This window comes from Triticum aestivum, chromosome 6D (genome assembly GCF_018294505.1).
Source record: "Triticum aestivum cultivar Chinese Spring chromosome 6D, IWGSC CS RefSeq v2.1, whole genome shotgun sequence".
Lineage (NCBI taxonomy): Eukaryota > Viridiplantae > Streptophyta > Magnoliopsida > Poales > Poaceae > Triticum > Triticum aestivum.
Genome location: NC_057811.1, coordinates 416,763,586 through 416,770,037, shown reverse-complemented (window position 1 = coordinate 416,770,037; position 6,452 = coordinate 416,763,586).

Here is a 6,452-nt window from a genome sequence, read left to right as displayed (position 1 = left end):
GTGGTCTTCACTGGGATGAAATGAGCTACTTTCGTCAAACGATCGACTACAACCCATATTGAGTCATAGCCTGAACGAGTCCTGGGCAATCCCGTGATAAAATCCATGCCTAGTTTATCCCACTTCCATTCGGGTATCGGCAATGGCTGTAGCAATCCTGCTGGTTTCTGATGCTCTGCCTTCACTCTCTGACATACATCACAAACTGCTACATACTCCGCAATATCCTTCTTCATTCCGGTCCACCAGAAAGTATCCTTCAAATCCAAATACATCTTGGTATTTCCTGGGTGAATCGAATACGGTGAATCATGGGCCTCTTGCAAGATCAACTTCCTGATCTCCGGATCATTAGGCACATAAACGCGGTCCTCAAACCATAAGGTATCGTGCTCATCCTCACGAAATCCCTTGGCTTTTCCTTTACTCATTCTTTCCTTTATCTCTGCAATCTCCTTGTCTGTCTTTTGAGCTTCTCTGATCTTTTCCATCAAGGTAGACTGAATCTCCAACGTTGCTACGTAACCTCTCGGTACTATCTCCAAACATAGCTCGCAAAGATCCTTGGCTAATACTTTCGGTAACTCTCCGGTCATGAGTGTGTTGACATGACTCTTGCGGCTCAACGCATCAGCTACTACGTTAGCCTTCCCTGGGTGATAATGCAATCTCATATCATAATCCTTTATGAGTTCCAACCATCTCCTTTGCCTGAGATTCAACTCCTTTTGCGTGAAAATGTACTTCAAACTCTTGTGATCCGTGTACACCTCACAGTGATTTCCGATGAGAAAATGTCTCCATGTCTTCAACGCATGCACTACGGCTGCTAACTCCAAATCATGGGTGGCATAATTCTTCTCATGGTGTTTTAGTTGTCGTGAAGCATATGAAACATCTCTTCCCTCCTGCATTAGTACTGCTCCAAGTCCTCGACGTGAAGCGTCGCAATATACCTCATAATCCTTGCATTGATCTGGCAGAATCAACACTGGTGATGTAACCAAACGTTTCTTCAACTCTTGGAAACTAGCTTCACATTCCTCAATCCAATTGAATTTGATGTCCTTCTTTAACAGCTCTGTCATGGGCTTAGCAATTCTCGAGAAGTTCTCAATGAACCTCCGGTTGTCTCCTGCCAGTCCAAGAAAACTCCGGATCTCTCCAACTGACGTGGGTGCTTCCCAGCTTGTTACTGTGTCAACTTTGGCGGGGTCTACTGCTATTCCTTCTCCGGATATAACATGTCCGAGGAATCCAACTTCCTTCAGCCAAAACTCACATTTGCTGAACTTGGCGTATAACTGATGTTCTCTGAGCTTCTCAAGTACCAAACGCAAATGTTCCTTATGCTCTTCTTCATCCTTTGAGTAGACCAAAATATCATCAATGAACACCACGACGAACTTATCCAAAAACTCCATAAATACTTTGTTCATCAGGTTCATGAAATAGGCAGGTGCGTTAGTCAGACCAAATGACATAACGGTATACTCATACAGCCCATACCTAGTGGTAAAAGCCGTCTTAGGTATATCCTGCTCTCGAATCTTTAACTGATGGTATCCTGATCGTAGATCGATCTTGGAAAATACCTTAGCTCCCTATAAGCGGTCAAACAAATCATTGATCATCGGCAGTAGGTACTTGTTCTTTATGGTCACTTCGTTCAATCCTCGATAATCAACAACCATCCTCAACGATCCATCTTTCTTCTCCACTAGAAGTACGGGTGATCCCCAAGGTGACGAACTTGGGTGAATATAGCCTTTATCCAGTAACTCCTTAATCTACTTCTTAATTTCCTCCAAATCTTTTGCGGGCATCCTGTATGGTCTCTTAGATATTGGTCCTGTGCCTGGCAAAAGTTCAATCAAAACTCAATGTCTCTATCCGGTGGCATGCTTGGCAACTCTTCTGGAAATACGTCAGGGAAATCCGTCACCACTGGTACTTCCTCCTGTACAACTCCTGATAAGGAATTCACCTGAGTCCTCTTCGGCATATGCCGGGATATATACTTAATCCTTCTTCCTTTTGGGGTGGTAAGCGAAATCGTCTTACTAGCGCACTCAATGTTCCCTCCATACTTTGATAACCAATCCATGCCTAATATCACATCCAATCCTTGCGATTCCAATACTATTAGGTCTGAGGGAAACACGTAGTTACCAATCCTTAATGGTAACCGATCACACCATAAACTGGCCATATACTCTGCTCCTGGCGAGGTTACTAACATGGGCGACCTAAGGGCTTGGGTTGGCAGTTTATACTTATCCACAAATCCCCTTGATATGTATGAATGTGATGCACCAGTATCAAAAAGAACGAGTGCAGTAAATGACTTAACCAAAAACTTACCTATTACTGCATCTGGCTGAGCTTCAACCTCCTGCACGTAAACGTGGTTCACTTGTCCTTTATTGAAAGGGTTAGGCTTCTTCCCAAAGCTTCCATTGCCATTTCCATTCTGGGCTTCAGGGCATTCAGTTGCATAATGTCCAGTCTTCTGGCACTTGAAACAAGTAATGTGGCTCAGATCCCTCTTGGCTGGGGTAGATGGGTTATTACGGTTCTGCCCGTTGCTTCCTCCATTCCCATTACCATTCTTGGGGCCATTATGGTTGTGCGAACTACCTCCTCCATGGGTATGCTGAAACTGTCCTCCTGATTTCGGGGCAAAACGTGGCTTCTGCTGAGCTCCAGAATTGTACTTCCCTTGTCCATACTTCCTCTTACGGTTTTCAATCTGCTGCTGCTTCCCTTCAATCATGAGTGCTCTATCTACCAACTCCTGGTAGTTGTTGAAAGTTGCTACCATCAGTTGCATGCTCAGCTCATCATTCAGTCCTTCCAGAAACTTCTCCTGCTTGGCTGCATTTGTAGCAACGTCATCTGGGGCATAACGTGCTAACTTACTAAAGTCCTCCACATACTGGCCTACGGTGCGTCCTCCTTGGCGTAGGTTGCGAAACTCACGCTTCTTCATAGACATAGCTCCTGCTGAAACATGGGCAGTACGGAAAGCTTGCTGAAACTGGTCCCATGTGACAGTGTCAATAGGGTGTGTGGCTGTGTAATTCTCCCACCATGATGCTGCGGGTCCATCAAGCTGATGTGCGGCAAAACGCACTCTCTCCGCATCTGTGCATCATGCAGTGGTCAACTCCCTTCCAACTTTGCAGAGCCAATCATCTGCAACAATCGGCTCGGTGCTGCTGGAAAACACCGGCGGATTTAGCCTTAAGAAACGGGCTAAGTGATCAACAGGTGGCGGTGGTGGGTTGTTGTTGTTGTTGTTGCCTTGGTTCTGTACTAACACTTGCATCAGGGCATTCTGCTGCTGAATCAACTGAGTGATCTCCAGTGGGAAAACAAATCCGGTGTCGCGTCTCGGAGGCATCTGATAGGTTTAGAAAAGATGAGATATAGCATAGAATGAGGTCTAGAGAGAAAACACTACCCATATGCTCATGAGACAAACACAATCAATATCACTCAATCAAACAAACAAGGCATACAATCGATCTAACTATCATTACAAAAGTGCTCGGACTATACTATTTACATGGGGGGAATACTACTACTGATATGGTGGTCTACTAGAAATTTGATCGGTCGAAGACTCCATGATATCTGTTCCAGCTTCATCAACAAAATCATCTTCACTGGGGTCCGAGTCAGTGTCGTCGATGATGATGTAGTTATCCGGGCAAGTAGAATCATCGTCTTGTCCTCCAGGTGCTGGGTCTCCCATGAAAACTCCGATCTTCTTTATCAGGTCGTCATTCTTCTCCAACAGCGTGGCGATCTCCTCCTCATATCCATCGCATGTAGCCTTGAGTTCTTCCTCCAACTCTGTGATCTTGGTCAATGCCTCTTCAGATCTATCATGTCTGAGCACATCTGGTTCTCCTGGCGACGAATGTGTTGGTTTTGCTCCTGGATGAAAGCTGCAATTGATCCATCCTTCTTGGTGCTGATCATCTCCCATTGTTCATCTCGGCGTCCACAGATCTGATAAATAGTATCCTTAAGCTCCTTGCAGTAGACTTCTCCAATGCGTCCCATAGAGATGTGGGCTGCCATGCTCTTCCCTAAACTCCAGGTTGGTGCATCAAAGGAAAACTCTATAGGCTCAGTGACTGGCGTAAACGTCCTTCCTGGAACTTGAACTTGAATCTTCCAACGCTCCTCTTCTGGTAGTGTGGCATTGTAAGTCCCGGTGAAGCTTGGTATTCCAATGTTCAGGTACTTAGTGACTTCCTTCAAGTGTCGTCCAAAAGGGTGTATCTTCATCCGGTTGCATGAACTTGTTCCTTGCATCCGCCATTCCTAAAAGAGTAGAAAGTGGAGAGGAGTCAGAAATGAGAAGAGAGTAGTGTTCTAGGGTTTAAGCTTAGTGGCCGTGTCCTACAGTCAAGAATGCTCTGATACCACCTTTGTAGCGGCCAGACCTCAAACAGTCTGTGCTGCTGTGCACCAGTGTCATCCCTGGATCAGTAATGCTGACACGCACAGTACAAATGAAGGATTTATAACAGAGTAGCAATCACACACTTATTACAACGAGTATCTCAAAAGAGAATAAGTATGATAAATATGGCTTAAGGCCATCTAATACGATAACAGCGGAAGACTTGGAAGATAAGTGAGTCCATCGACTCCAACGCCATCACTGAGTATAAGACCACGACCTAAGGCACCTTACTCGTCGTCTGAAAAGTCTACAACATAAAACGTTGCAGCCTGAAAACGGGTCAGCACATGGAATATGCTGGCAATGTAACACATAGAGAGTAATGAACATAATAATGCTATTCTACATGCATATATGGCTGGTGGTAAGCTCTATGGTTACAGTTTTGCGAAAAGCCAATTTTTCCCTACTACAAAGGAATAAATTTTATTTAACTATCATGGTGGTTGTTAAACATTGAGAATGGTTGACAGCATTCTCAATCCCAATTAAGTATCATCATTAACTCAACAAAATTAATTAAAGTAACATGGTGATGAGATTCACATGATAATCCAAGTACTAGATACTCAAGATGTCCATAACCGGGGACACGGCTAACCATGATTAGTTTGTACACTCTGCAGAGGTTTGCGCACTTTTCCCCATAAGACTCGATCGCCTCCGTTGGAATTCTCGCACTTCAGGGTGTTTGAGAAACGGATGACCGAGACACAGTCTTTCAGAAGCGTTAACTCTCTACTCCGGGTAGACAGTACCACCTACATCCCCTACATCTGCTAGTCTACCTCTTCACGAGCTCACACAACTTAATCAACTATGCTAGAGCCCATAATAGCTTGTGGCTGCACACGGAAGTTTCTAGCATGAATAATCTCATGACCCCTTTGAGCCTGGGTGGCGGTCCTTAGAAAAACAGGCAACACTGGGTTCTCCAGGTGCCACAATCCACCCAGATGTGAGTTTTAGTTGCCACCTTAAGTAAACCATTAATTAACAATCTCACATCTGTCATGGATACACTCACCCAATCCACGTCTACTAGCATAGCATAGCAATATAAGCAAACATAGAAGTAACTCCCAAGGGTTTGATAATAAAACATGTAGTAGGTACTACCTCAACTACTTCCCAATACCCGCAATTTAATTAGATCCTAACCATGCAATGTTTGAGGGTTGGTCTAATGCAATAAAACTGGGTAGTAAAAGGTATGATCAAAATGTTACTTGCCTTGCTGATGATCCGTGAAACTTAGAGATTCGAAGTAGCAAGCGGCGCACTCCGGGTACTCTATCGCAAACAAACAAGCATACAATAAGCACTCATCAAATGCATAGGTAAAACTCAACTAAAATATCTAACCAAAAAGTTCAACTTAAGAACTCCGGTTTGCAAAAAGAATCAAATCGAACGAAGCAACGAAAGTCAAACGGCGAGAGAAACAAGCTTCGTTTACAAATCTGAATCTAGGTCAAATTTTACAGTAGCAAAAACTTGTTTGAGTAGGTTAAACGGAAAAGAATTTCAAGACGAAACTCTAGGCGCTTGAATCACCTGATTCCGATAAACGAGCGAAAAGATAAACTAAAACAAAAATCTGATTAGAAATCGCGATCTGGAATAATCGCGGGAACTCCGACGAAAAAGAAAACTGACGAACAGTTGAACGAATGGACGTTCGTTAGCTGCGACAAACCGACGAACACGTTCGTTAAAACGAACGGATCGGTGAACGTTCACTAATTAACTAAACCGAAAAAAATAAACCGATCTATAGAAAAGAAAAAAACTAGGGTTTCGAGAGAAAAAAATAAACCGAGGCGGTTTTAAAACAAACCGGACGGCGAACGGCTCCGGCTAGCCTCCGGCGAGGCTCGGGACGGGCTCCGGCGGGTCGGGCGAGGTGCGGCGAGGGGCTGCGGGGTCGTCAGGGGCGGCGAGGGGCGACGAGGGCGGCGGCGGCGGC